This window comes from Nomascus leucogenys, chromosome 21 (genome assembly GCF_006542625.1).
Source record: "Nomascus leucogenys isolate Asia chromosome 21, Asia_NLE_v1, whole genome shotgun sequence".
Lineage (NCBI taxonomy): Eukaryota > Metazoa > Chordata > Mammalia > Primates > Hylobatidae > Nomascus > Nomascus leucogenys.
In genome coordinates this window covers 16,372,641-16,388,128 of record NC_044401.1, presented here as the reverse complement: position 1 = coordinate 16,388,128, position 15,488 = coordinate 16,372,641, and positions in this window count along the sequence as shown.

Here is a 15,488-nt window from a genome sequence, read left to right as displayed (position 1 = left end):
ACTCAATGGGTTAAACTGCACTTTTTCCAACTTTGTCTAGAAACTAGCCTTGAGAAGGAGCTTCCTTCTCTGTCTGTCTTCCTTGAGTACTCTTGTACAGTCCTAGGGTATAGCATACAACTTTCTTCCATCCTGTAGTTACTTTTTTTTTTTTTTTTTTATTTTGAGACAGAGTCTTGCTTTGTCGCCCAGGCTGGAGTGCAGTGGCGTGATCTCGGCTCACTGCAAGTTCCACCTCCGGGGTTCATGCCATTCTCCTGCCTCAGCCTCCCGAGTAGCTGGGACTACAGGTGCCTGCCACCATGCCCAGCTAATTTTTTGTATTTTTAGTAGAGACGGGGTTTCACCATGTTAGCCAGGATGGTCTCGATATGCTGACCTCATGATCCACCCGCCTCGGCCTCCCACAGTGCTGGGATTACAGGCATGAACCACCGTGCCCGGCCTGTAGTTACTCTTTTATCATAGCTTAACCATTAGTAATTCTGTTTCAATCTAAACCATATGGTTTCTCTTCTGATTAGATGCAGATGAATACATATAATTGTGTCTTGGCATATAGACATATAAGCACATGTCTGCTTGGCATATAAACATATAAGCACATGTCTACATGACACTGTAAAAGAAAAGCAAAGAAACCACAATCATGCAAACTAAATGTCCACATGTTCTGTCATGTGTTTATAGGGAGAAATTTTCAGTTCCTGTTAACATCTTAGAACATACATAAAGGCAGCAATGGGCCTCACTGAAATTATGGAACACAAAACAAATTTGGAGACTGTAAATAGTGTGATCAGTATGAGATAGGGATTGATCTGGCTGTAGGCTTGTACCCCAAAGTGCTAGAACTGTGCCTGGTACAAATAATAAAAGAGGGAAGGAAGGGAGGGAGGGAGGAAGGCCATCACATATATGGAAAAGAGTCTAAAGTGACAGAGTGATTTTTAATTAATCAGAGTTCCAAATTGATCACCACTTCTTGTTGTTGTTGTCTTCCAAATTCCAGCTCTATTATTTATTGAATGCATGAATGTGGACTTTTTTTGTAAGTTCAAGGGTACATGTGCGGGTTTGTTATATAGGAAGGCTCCTGTCACTGGGGTTTGTTACGCGGATTGTTTAGTCACCCAGATATTAAGTGTAACCGTTAGTTATTTTTCCTGATCCTCTCTCTCTTCCCACCCTCCACCTTCCAGTAGGTGCCAGTGTGTGTTGTTCCCCTCTATGCATTCATGTGTTCTCATCATTTAGTCCCCACCTATAAGTGAGAACATGAGGCATTTGGTTTTCCGTTCCTGCTTTAGTTTCATAAAGATAATGGCCTCCAGTTCCATCCATGTTCCCTTAAAAGACATGATATCATTCTCTTTTATGGCTGCATAGTATTCTATGGTGTATAAGTACCACATTTTCTTTATCTAGTCTAGCATTGATAGATATTTAGGTTGATTCCATGTCATTGCTATTGTGAATAGTGCTGTGGTAAACATATGCACGCATGTGTCTTTATGATAGAATGATTTATATTCCTTTGAGTATATACACAGTAAGGGATTTGCTGGTTGAATGGTAATTCCAGTTTTAGTTCTTTGAGGAATCACCGCACTGCCTTCCACAATGGTTGAAATGAGTGTTCACAACCTCCTGCAGTGTTTAAGTGTTACCTTCTCTCTGCAACCTCACCAGCATCTGTTATTCTTTGATTTTTTAATAATAGCCATTCTGACTGGTGTGAGATGATACCTTATTGTGGTTTTGATTTGCATTTCTCTAATGATCTGTAATGTTGAGCATTTTTCATATGATTGTTGGCAACACGTTCGTCTTTTGAAAAGTGTCTATTCATGTCTTTTTCCGATCTTTTTTTTTTTTTTTTTTTTTTTGAGACAGAGTCTTGCTCTGTCACCCAGGCTGGAGTGCAATGGTGCAATCTCAGCTCACTGCAACTTTCACCTCCTGGGCTCAAGCGATTCTCCTGCCTCAGTCTCCTGAGTAGCTGGGATTACAGGTACGTGCTGCTGTGCCTAGCTAATTTTTGTATTTTTAGTAGAGATGGGATTTCACCATGTTGCCCAGGCTGGTCTTGAACTCCTGACCCAGGTGATCCACTTGCCTTGGCCTCCCAAAGTGCTGGGATTACAGGCATGAGCCACTACGCCCGGCCCTTTGCCCACTTTTTAATGGAGTTTTTTTTTTCCTTGTAAATTTGTTGACGATCTTTATAGATGCTGGATAGTAGACCTTTGTCAGATGCATAGTTTGCACAAATTTTCTCCCATTCTATAGGTTGTCTATTTACTTTGTTGATAGATTTTTGCTGTGCAGAAGCTCTTTAGTTTAATTAAGTTTGTCAATATTTGCTTTTCTTGCAATTACTTTTGGCGTCTTCATCATGAAATCTTTGCCCATTCATATGACAGAATGGTATTGCCGAGGTTGTCTTCCAGAGTTTTTATAGTTTTCGGTTTTACATTTAAGTCTTTAATCCATCTTGAGTTGTTTTTTTTTATACAGTGTAAGAAAGGGGTCCAGTGTCAATCTTCTGCATATGGCTAGCCAGTTATGCCAGCATCATTTCTTGAATAATGAGTCCTTTCCTCATTGCTTGTTTTTGTCAGCTTTGCTAAACATCAGATGGCTGTAGGTGTGCAGCCTTATTTCTGGGCTCTCAATTCTGTTCCATTGGTCTATGTGTCTGGTTTTAAAACAGTACGTGCTGCTTTGGTTATTGTAGCAGTGGCTTTGGTTATTGTAGCCGTGTAGTATCCTTTGAAATTGGGTAACATAATGCCTCCAGCTTTGTTCTTTTTGCTTAGGATTGCTTTGGCTATTCAGGCTCTTTTTTGGTTCCACATGAATTTTAAAATAGTTTTTTTTTTTTTCTAGTCTGTAAAGAATGTCATTGGTAGTTTGGTAGGCATAGCATTGAATCCATAAATTGCTTTGCACAATATGGCCATTTTAATAATATTGATTCTTTCTGTCCATGAGCATGGAATATTTTTCAACTTGTTTGTGTCATCTCTGATTTCTTTGAGCAGTGTTTTGTATTTCTCATTGTAGAGATATTTCACTTCTCTGGTTAGCTGTATTCCTGGGTATTTTTTTCTTGGGGATTGTGTTCCTGATTTGGCTGTCTGCCTGACCATTGTTGGTTTCTAGGAATGCTAGTGATTTTTGTACGTTGATTTTGTATCTTGAGACTTTGCTACAGTTTTTTATCAGCTTAAAGAACTTTTGGGTAGAGACTTTGAGGTTTTCTACATACAGGATCATGTTATCTTCAAACACAAATAGTTGACTTTCTCTCTTCCTGTTTGGATGCCTGTTGTTTCTTTCTCTTGCCTGACTGTTCTGACCAGGACTTCAAATACTAAGTTGAATAGGAGTGGGGAGAGAGGGCATTCTTGTCTTTCACCAGTCTTCAAAGGGAATGCTTCCAGCTTTTGCCCATTCCATATGATGTTGGTTGTGGGTTTGTTATAGATGGCTCTTATTCATTTGAGGTATGTTCCTTCAATACCTAGTTTATTGAGAGTATTTAACATGAAGTGGTGTTGAAGTCTATCAAAAGCCTTTTCTGCATCTGTTGAGATAATCAGGTGTTTTTGTCTTCAGTTCTGTTTATGTGATGAATTACATCTATTGATTTGTGTATGTTTAACCAACCTTGCATCCCAGGGATAAAGCCTACTTGATCAATGTTGATATGTTTTTTGATGTGCTGCTGGATTCCATTATAAAATAATTCAGGCAAAGGTTATACAAAATAGAATGGTAAAAATGATATACTCTGCTCTTTTAATGTCCTACTACAAAGTCAAATAGCACTTCCCTTGAAAATAAATGCACTGATTTTTCTCAAGTATTCCATTTCCCTACACCACTGAAAGAACTGGATGTTAATAGGGAGGTCATGTTTATGTGTGTGAGAGCAGGAGGGAGAGACATGTAACTTAATGAATATGTTTTTGAAAGCTAATTATGTACAAGCTACATGGGCACTTATTAAAATATCACAGAGACCATATAAAGACCAGATGTGATGACAGTACAAAGGAAAACAAAAAGGAATCCAAAAGTTCCTATAAGTTTGTAAAAATTTGTTAGAGGGTTTCAGAAATAAAGTATACTGAATTTCAAAACAAAAAGGGGGTACCTAATTTTTGTAATATAACAAAAACTTTGACATGACAGAATATGAAAAATGAAAAGCCATCTCAAAGAGAGATAAAGGAAAGGGATCCCATTGCTTCAAATTAGCTTAGATTATTTCTATTTGGTTCAGAATCTGTGCTTCCAACACTACATATCCAGATGTATCTATTATTTGAAGGAGGAAATGTGCTCAAATGTGGACCGATTGAAATAATATGTAGAAGCAGTCTTTAAATAGTAAGACAGACATCACTAAGTATTCAAAGTGTGTTGCAATTGAAGTTTAAAAGAAAGTTTCAAGGCATCCCAAGAGAGCAACTAAAGCACCTCATGAAGCAGAGGAAGAAGAAGAAAAGGAGAATGAAGAGAAGGAATAAGATGATAGTAAATAAAGACATTTAAAATAAAATTAGCACCAATCTTTTTTTATATGAATATCTTAGAATAAGAGAAACACCAGAGATAAAATACTTTAGTTTTGAGATGTTTTCTATTGGTCTTATTAAACGTAATTTCAAGATTGAATTATGATGCGTTATATTTCAGATCATGTGAGTAGAGAACACAGTACAGCCAGGCTTTCTGAACATTTTATATCGTGTTCTAAACATTAAAACAATCAAGGGATGTTCTCTTTTCATTCTGTACTAGTCCTTTTGCACGCTGCTAATAAAGACATACTTGAGGCTGGGTAATTTATAAAGGAAAGAGGTTTAATTGAATCACAGTTCAGCATGGCTGGGGAGGCCTCAGGAAACTTGCAAGCATGGCAGAAGGGGAGACAAACATGTCCTTCTCCACATGGCAAAAAGGAGAAGTGCCTAGCAAGAGGGGGAAGCCCCTTATAAAACCATCAGATTTCAGGAGAACTCACTCAGTATCATGACAGCAGCAGCATAGGGGTAACCATCACCATGATTCAATTATCTCCAAGTGGTCCTTCCCACAGCACTTGGGGATTGTGGGAACTACAATTCAAGATGAGATTTGGGTGGGGACACAGCCAAACCGTATCACATTCTGTGCATTTTCCTCATGCTAAACACAAAATTTAAAATGTTTCACATTTTAAAGTTTCTTAGAAATCCCGGACAGTAAATTCCCTCACATGATTTTTAACAGCTAAAAAAATTCTTGGAAACATACTTAGAATTTCAAAAAATTAAAAAGGGGAAATTATCTTGATGTTTATAGCTTTCATAGAGTAACTTTGCCCTTTGAAGAAATTAGGTGTAATTACGCCACAGTGATCATTCATTAAGTTTAGTGCCATTATTCTGTATACAGAAAATTTCAATTTTATTTTCATTCTTAGTTTTAAAAAAGGGTTCATCGAGCACAATAATTTACTTGATTTATTTGGTTAAGTGCAGTAATTTTAAAATTAAAATTGTAGATCTAATTTAGAAAATGAAGATCCAATTCAACCATTAGTATTCCAGAGAAAAATATGTATTTAAAACAATATCTAAGCTGGGCGTGGTGGCTCACACCTGTAATCCCAGTAGTTTGGGAGGCCAAGACAGGCAGATCACCTGAGGTCAGGAGATTGAGACCAGCCTGGCCAACATGGTGAAACCTTGTTTCTACTAAAAATAAAAAAAAAATTAGACATCTGTGGTGGCACACGCTTGTAATCCCAGCTACTCGGGAGGCTGAGGCAAGAGAATTGCTTGAACCCAGGTGACGGAGGTCACAGTGAGCCGAGATCGTGCCACTGTGATCCAGCCTGGGTCCAGAGCAAGACTCCATCTCAGTAAATAAATAAATAAATAAATCCCTATAATGCTAATTTTTGTACATGAAGAATGCTGAAATATTTTTGAAGGTTAAAGATTAGAGTTGGGTTAAAAATACCAATGTGTTTTTATGCCAATACAAGAGCCTAAAAGATAAGGTCAAGAAGAATGTTGTTGAAATTCTTAAGATATAAAAGGTAAATGTCTATGAAAATTGTTTGGTTAGGGTAGTGGAATTACTGGTGATTTGTCTATACTTACTTTTTTTTTCTAAGCTTCTTACTATAATAAAATATTTTTGAAATGTAAAGAAAACACATTTTTTTAAAAAGCTATATGTTTTAACTCTTTATAAGTAGATCTAGGCTTAAGACCTAAAGGTTAATTTAGACCACAGGTGTAGTAAGAGCCCAGAATACTTTAGGAAATTCAAGCATCAGGTTAGTGGTTGGATGAGATTATCTTTGTGACAGATTTTACCCAGAAAATATGATTTTTGTTTCATACTCAAGAAACAAAGTAATGTTCTTTCCTTTTTCCAGGATATGTATATCTTGTTCTCTTTTCTCTAAAGTATCATTGTAAAACATATGCTCTTTGACACTACAGCTTAGAATACCTTTTCTTTCTATTTCTGAAAGATTGTGAAGGAGGTCATTCCAAACCACCACCCACATTGGAGTGTTGAAAGTAGTTCTTATGTACCAAACAAACCCAGCAGGACAGAAACAAGATCCTGTACTCAATATGTATCTTTGAACATTTCTGACAAGCAAAAAGAAACTCAAATACCAGCAGAATATTTCCATAAACTAGCTACATACAAACATTTCTACTTCAGAACAAAGCTACCCCCCTTGTTAAAGGTATCCTTGTGCCAGTTACTTTGTTGAACCTCCATTGGTTCTAAAGAAAATATGATCCCTGTAATTCTATCCACTTATTAGATTTTTAAATGCTTTGTCTTCTAGGAGTCAGTTGTTAAAATTATCGGTCTTTCCAGAGTATAATTTCTGTAATAATTTCCTGGGTCAGAAAACAAACAAACAAACACACAAACTCCTTTTTCTTATTTTTCACTGCCTCTCAGAAGTGGTCACAACAGCGTTGCCTGTTGGTCCCATCACGCCATCAGTTTGCTCATTGCTTTTTACTTGTAGAGTGTAAACATCTATATTTCACACGTACCTTCTACATAAGTTATAATAATACCCATAGGGGAGCTGCATAGTTTCAATTATTAATAATAATGTTCTAAGGGAGAAGGAATTTATTTTTGAAGTTAGATTATTTATGTTCTCAGTTGCTACCCACACATTTTGGGAGGTTGTGTTTTGGAGGCATGTTTCCCCCCACCCTTGGAAAAAAAACTCTTATTTGTGGAACTAAGATTGTCCAAAATGTAGAGCTCAGCAGTTTCAGAAGTCATATTTAATACTCATAATTTAAGGATGAAAAAGCACGTATCCCCCCACAAAACAATGGAATCTTCTTGCCAACGCATATTTCATCAGATATGAATGTGTTTATAACACAGTAATCCTTATCAAAACCACATTGACTTAATTGTCAGTTACTATTCTGTTCACCTCTGCTTTCCTCCTCTTTTATCATTAGCACTTTTTTGAAAAAGTGGATAGTTTATAACTGATGTTCTCTATTTGCTGTGCACTTTTAAACTAACAAAACAAACAGTGAGTTCCTGGAACAGGTCCTGTCACCACTACTGACCTCAGGCCAAGCCCAGGGAATGTTCTCCTCAGTGAGGAAGCAGCCACTCTTTCCCCTGGGAAATGCCAAGCCAAGGGTATGAATAAACTAAGGGAACTTCAGTCTGCTGAGACAACAAATACTAGTGAATCATTTATTTCGTGGCTGGTTCTTTTTCACCTCCCACTCTCTCTTCCATATAAAATAAGAAAGTCATTGTGGCCTCACAGATCTAAATCTACAGTAACAAAGATAGATACTATGACCAAGGATAGTTGATCCAAAAATAACTGAGAAGAATCAGATGACTTGTCAGGTAGTGCAAGAATGTGGTAGTTCCGTGCACAAGATCCATGAATTGATATAGCTTTTGGACTCTAGACACAAAGTGCATCCTTTTCAAAGATGTTGATACCTGAAAGAGGGACTCATGCAATGTCTGTCTAGCAAGAAAAAGTGTTCTTTCATTATAAACGTTAACTTGGACATGGCTTGCAAGGACAAAACAGAGGTATTGAATGAAGTAAGATGAGAGAAAGAAAGGCAAGACAAAACAAAGCATCACCAAAAAAAAAGTGCAAAATAAAAATAAAGAGGAGGACTCAAATACATGATTTCCAACAGAGAATATGATCCATTATGGTCAAATCAATTGTTTACAGTATATCGCAGAATTCTAATTAATTGGTTAAGCATTTCATATTTTAAAAACAAATACCATGTATACTTTTTACAACAGCTGTTAAGATAAAGTAGAAATTTATCCCTTGACAAAATCTATAAGGCCTTACATTGTCTCCTTTCATTCTATTTTCCTGTAATCTCACCACACCAAGTTATAATTATATTGAATAAATGGTTAATCTCCAAATATTCATCTCAAAATATGTTTTCTTCTGTCTAGAATGCCTTGGCCACTCACTCCTCACACCTACTTTTATTTCTCTACCTAAAGTACTTCTACATAATATTAACACAATTTTAATATTTCTTTCAGTGTAAATGTCTTCTTATATGGTCCTGTTACATACTTTTATTACATGCTTTGTCATCTTGTCAAATAACTGATAACATGTCTTTGACATCACTTAATGGTGTTAGGCAGGAATCATATTTTACTTATTTTAGCATCTGTAATATATACCATTTTGAAAACCACATTTTTTGGTGACATGTCTAAGTGATAAAAGTGATTGAAGCATATCTGTTTGGGTACAGTTCAGGCTTGTCAGTAAAAACTACTCTAAATTAATTATTCTATATTCAAAATCTCTTTGGTAAAGGAAAATTAAATTAAAGCTTTCTTCTGATTAAAATGTACAATTATCCTCCCCAGAGTATTTCTTAACATCAAATCATGTTTCTAACATAATTGTCAAGCCCCAAATTATACAAATGTACACATTTTTCTATTAGTGATCAAAGCAAATTTATTTCCTTAAGCAACGTGATAGCATATATAACTTAGCTAATTTTAAATTAGATGTTACAGAGATACGGAACAACTTTGGAAATCATAAGTGAGCTACTTATGACATAATAACATATTACTAATATTGGCATTTCAACAGTGTATATTTATCTCACTTTGTTATAAAAATCAATTATATTATTCTTATTCAGATGAAAATATATAGAAGATTTAAAAACTTATGTCCACTTAAGATCTACTCTCTTTGCACACCAAAAACTGTATATAAATGTTTATAGCAATTTTATTCATAATTCCTCAAAATTGGAAGCAATTAAAGCGTTCAAGCGAATGGATAAACAAACTGGTACATTTACACAGTGGGATACTATACAGTGATAAAGAGTAATGAGCTATCTACCCCCACCTTAATGGATACATTTTTAAAAGAATTACAAAACAAATGTACAAACAAAAATAATAAAGAGAAGAACCAAAACACGCTATACCCAACAGAGATAAAGAAGTCAGACGGAAAGGCTCTACTATAATTCCACTTACATGACATTCCGGAATAGGCAAAACTATAGAGATGGTAAACAAATCACTGACTTTTTGGGCCTGGGGATGGGGCATATCCAATAGGATATTATTCTTTAGGATAGTATAGATATTTTGTAATATAATGGTAGCTGTAAAGCAAGGCAGGAAAGCCCCAAAGAGGAGCTTAGCCCAAGAAGGTTCTTGGCTTTGCCCAGAAAATAATTCAAGGGCAAGTTGGAGGTTGAAGAAAAAAGCTTCATTGAAGAGGCAGTATTACAGCTCCCATGGTGTCACAGCTCCGTGCCTTCTCCTACGAGCAAGGTGGGCATGGCTTATGGAAAGCTGCTTCTGCCCTAGCCCTGTTTTAGCTAGTCCTCAATTTGGTTTGGTGTCCAAGCACCACCTCAGAGTCAAGTCCTGCCTCCTATATGAGATGTATGACAGTATGTTTTTATCAAAACCCATAGAATTGTAAAGCACAGAGTTAAATTTAATGTACACAAATTATAAAAATTATTCGGAAAACAGAGACTTCAGAGGATGAAATACACAATGTGACAAAGGAATCAAATTGTACTACATATGTATAAAACAACTTCACAAAAGAGGATGGGGAAGAGGTATTGCCCTAAGTAGCTTTGGAAATGAGTAGACTCTAAGAGTAAATGCAAAATGAACTGTATGTAAGTACTGTATTCTATTAGATAAAGTTGTGTCCCTGAGGAGTTCAGTTTAACAATTTGAAACAAGTATATATGAATACTGGAATTGAATAATTAAGTAAATAAATGCCCAAGGGTAGGAGGTTTTTTTTTACTGTTGGAATAGGAGGTTACAGATAAGCAAGAGAAAAAGCTAGAATGACCCATGTGGTAATGAAGAAAGTGGGGCCGGACACAGTGGCTCATGCCTGTAATCCCAGCACTTTGAGAGGCCGAGGTGGGTGGATCACCTGAGGTCAGGAGTTTGAGACCAGACTGGCCAACATGGTGAAACCTCGTCTCTACTAAAAATACAAAAATTAGCCAGGTGTGGTGGCATGCACCTGTAATTCCAGCTACTTGGGAAGTTGAGGCAGGAGAATCGCTTGAATCTGGGAGGCAGAGGCTGCAGTGAGCTGAGATCACACCAGTGCACTCCAGCCTTGGCAACATCACAAGACTCCATTTCAAAAAAAAAAAAAAAGAAAGAAATTGGGAAACATCAGTATAAATTCAGGTTTAGCTTAAAATAGATATAGATGGTTAGTTATATCTAGAAATACTATAGATATATGGATACATTTATGGGTTAGTATACACACATATATTTCCTTGTTTTTTTCAGCTAAGAGGGCCTAAAAGTAATGACAGCCCATAGCAATGAGCACACCAAGTGCTCAGATCTTTGTTTCTAATACTATTGCCCAATTAAGGAAACCAGTTTCCCTTGGAGAAATGGCTAATTCTAGGACTAGAGCAGGAAATAGACAAGATGAGCCTGCGGCATATTGTTGTGCTGGAAAATAAGAAAATATGAAAGAAAGAGAGAGAGAGGGAGAAAGAAAGAAAGAAAAAGAAAGAAAAAGGAAGGAAGGAAGGAAGGAAGGAAGGAAGGAAGGAAGGAAGGAAAGAAGGAAGGAAGGAAGGAAGGAGGGAGGGAAGGAAAGGAAGGAACAAATTGTACTACATATGTATAAAACAACTTCACAAAAGAGGATGGGGAAGAGGTATGGCCCTAAGTAATAAGGAAGGAAGGGAGAGAGGGAGGGAGGGAAAAAAGAAAAACTAAAACATATGTCAAAGGCACAAGAACCAGCTGAAAGAGTTCCCTATTTTCAAAGCTTGAACAATTTCAGAAAAAATATAAATCAGTATTAGGTTATAACCCATAGTTTAAAATAAATTTTTATGAGTCTTCAGTTTATAATAATGTATTAATAATGAAAAAGCAGTTACAAAAGTGTTGTCAACCTTGTACTTTCTCATTTTCTCATTCTCTTTCTCTTTCCCAATACACGCACACACAAGAGCATACACACACTAGTGACACAGGATCCTTTGGGTGCCACTTCACCAGCTGGAAACCTCTGTTGCTGGCAGCGCCTCTGCTCCAGTTTCCCTTGCACTCGCTGGGCTCGCTCTGCTCATTCAGCCCAACGGGCAGCACTCGGCTTGCACTACCAGCCCAGATTTTGTGCCCTCCAAGGGCGCCGAGGGCAAGCCAGGAGCAGAGCAGCAAGGGTTGCAGGGTCCAACTACAGGCACAGCCAGGCACCCCAGCTGCTGTGGTGGGACAGGCAGCTCCAGGCGCCAGCACAAGCACCGGCTCTGTGCTCAGCTGTGTCTGGACCAGGCTTGTCAAAAGCAGCTTCTGCCTTGGGCACTAGCATCTAGATGAGGGGAACATGGTAGCACCCGGAAACTCAGAGACGCCAGCAACTGTCGAGTCCCAAGGGGTGTTACAGCCTTCTGCTCAGGAAGCATTACAGCTCATTCATTCCCGCCTTCCACACACTTCCGCGAACGGAGGCAGGTCCCAGCTCATTTGATCCCGCTTCCCCGCTCTGGCCTGTGACTCCTGGGCTGGCTGGGTCCCGCCACTGCTTCCCATCACATGTGGAGGGAGGGAGGATTACAGTGTTACAGCTCTGGCTCAGGGAATCCTGAGTTCTGGGGCACCTGAAGGGTTGTCATTCTTTCCTCCCACATTCCAGCGAAGGAGAGCATTTCACCACCCACAATTTGGCAAGCCGGCCAGGAACGTGTTAAAGCCCTTTTTGCTCCCATTATTCTGCGAATCCCCCTGGGTCCAAGAAGAATGAAGTTACGTGGACAACCTGAGAGTGAGCAAGGCGGAGAAGAGTTGTATTTAATGCAGAACAGTTCTCAGCAGAGAGGGGACCCAAAGTGGGTAGCTCCTATCCAAAAGCCAGTAGTCCCCCATGTGGCTGAATCCAGGAGTTTAATGGGCTCAGAATGGGGGAGTGTGTGCTGATTGGCCCAAGGGTGAGCCGGAAAAAAGCACCATTCGATTGGCTAAAAGGCATCATAGAAGTTCTCACTCCAGGTCAAGGACTCTACCCAGAATCTGCAGCTCAGTTTTCAGGTTTCAGGTTGTCTTTTGGCTTGAATGTCGGGTTTTACAGGGGACCTGTCCCTGTCTGCCTAGGAATTTGTCTGTCTCCTGCCACTATCACTAGTGACCCACATAATACATAGACACTGACATGCTATGGCATTTTTAGTGTTAATTACCTTCAGTAACTCCATACTTATTTCACTTGAAAAAAGACCTAACCAAGAAGAATTTTGTGTTTATCTGACATCTATTCTATAATAAAGGTTACCTCCAACCCACATCACTTCCAAATATTTGAATTCCAAATTAAAAAGATTCAAAAAATCAAGATGATTTTTAAATTTTTTTCTGTATGTTTTCTTTTTAATGAGTCTTTTTAAGTGAGGGAAATTTTGTATGATTTAAAAAATATGTATGGTGATCACAAATAAATTTTCTAGTACTCCCAGAGGTACATTTAAATATTAACTATAGGATATTTGAATATTAACACAGAGGTATATTTGAATATTAACTATAGTATTCTTTTTAAATCTACCCAATAGTAAATGACTGTTTACACATGACTATATTGTTTTAATGTGTGGAAGAAAGGTCTAGAAAAAATATTAAATTATAAAATTATTTTTGGGTGTCTTCAGTTAAAAATTCTAGATGAGTAACCCAGCTAGTGGATAAGGAGCATAGCCTAAGCTTCCAGTTCCTGCAAAAGTTTAAATCTCTGATCCTTGTCTGTTATTATCTAATATGTTCATTTCAGAAGCACCTAGTGCAATGAACAGAGTAAGGAGGTAGAGGCCATTATTATATTGAGGCTGAGGGAATGTGAAAGTTTCAAAACTACTGACTGTGGCATTAAAGAGGTTAGTAAAAATAAGTATGCCACCACTAGTGAAGAAACATTATTGAGGTTGTATAGAATTAAGCTTTGGCTCAATTATCCTAAAAACTGGGCTAAAATATTATTAGATTGTAGCACCATTTAATTTAGTGCTGACCCTCCTTTACAGTAGAGCAGATGAAACTCCATGATAGTTTACAATATTTGAACTGTATGCAAGTAACCCAAGAAGTAATAAATAATTCAATGAAGTGTGCAATAATATTTAAGGCATCCTCCAAAATTTGTTATTAGCGGATCATTTTTTTGACCAAATTACTTACACATACACCTGTGTTTGTGTGCATGTGTGTGTGTTAGAAAGAGAGAGAAAGAGAAAGAGGGCTGGAATACAAAAACACTATCACTTTACTTATAAAATTTAAACTGTGGAGTTCAGAAATTAATTTCCAAATAACATCTCTCATGTACGTATTACTCAACTAATTTTTACCATTAACAAAAGAAATTCAGAAGCCTTCATTTTAACTGGCAAATACAAACACCTGCCAGAATAATATATAATCTTTAATATTTCTTTACTTTTTAACTTACAAGCTCTGAACGTATTGCTGTAATTAGATATATGCATGAAATAATGCCACTGTCTTAAAATTTTATGAAAAAGTATTTATCATCACATTTCTTAAACAAACAAAAACTCTTGGCTGACATTGGATGGTATTTAAAAATTTTGCTTCAGTTTCTTGATAATCTGACAGCCAGGATGACAGCTCTGATCTTTGGTAGCTGACTACCAAATCTGGGGAATGGAAGCGCAGTTCCTCATTTTTCATCATTAAATTTATCAAATTTCAAAATAAAGTTCCAGATTTATTTGATATTTTTATTCCATCACAAATACATAAAACAAAAGACTGCTTTGAAAAGGCCATGATACAAATGAAAAGTGTAAAGGATATCAAATAATTGGCAATGCAATTATAACTGCACATCATTAAAAATAAAACTGAGCCATATATATTGTTGTAAAATTGTGATAAATCACTGAATATTAATTTTCTGTGTTCTTTGATTTTATTTCTGATAAGTCCAAATTGTTTTAAATTTTATTATTTAAACATTTATGTCTGATACATCAGATATGATTCTCAGCAGTATATACAACTCTGTGAAGTATTACCAACCAACAATGATTATTATTAGGCACATTTGCAGATAGAAAACTGGGTTTTAGAGATCAGGTAACTCATCCCCACATACTCACATTGAAGTGATGGAGCTAGGACTGAAATTCAATTAGCCTGTTTCCGAATTAATGTTAACTATTACGTCACACTGCCTCAATTCATCTAGACCATTATCGGTGTTGTAAATAAAATGCAATAATTATATCAAAGCAGATTATTTCTTTATATTAAAATAAATAACTATAGGACAGAATACTTAATAAAGCACTACTCAGGATAAATATTTAAATTTGAAAATATAAAATGGAGAAGTTATGAAAATTGTTAACAATGATCATTCCTATTATACAGAACATACTTAGTTGTGTTTGAACTAAAAAAATTATTGAATTTTTATATTGCCATTATATTTCTTGTGACTTCAAGCCTAAAAATTGTCACTTAGTAATAACTTGTTATTACTGTTATTACGTGATTGTATTTGGCAAAATAATCCTTGCTATCGACTGTGGAATTTTGGTGTCATTCTAAATTTTGCTTTGGGCTCTATAGTCAATAATTATATCATAAGTTCAGTGGGCAATAACTATTATAGGAAAACCAGTGACCAATGAATTATGTTGTATAATTTCTACATATCTAGAATATTATTTTAGCAACTAAAAATGTGAAACAAAAATGACAAAGCTCACTTCTCTATTCTACCTAATATATATAGAGAAAAATAACTTTATCTTAATAATTAAATTTAATTTTATCCCAACAAAAAAGCAAGAAAATGAGTTTTTTAATAATTTAATTTTTTCATTTTCTTTAGTTTTGACCCATTC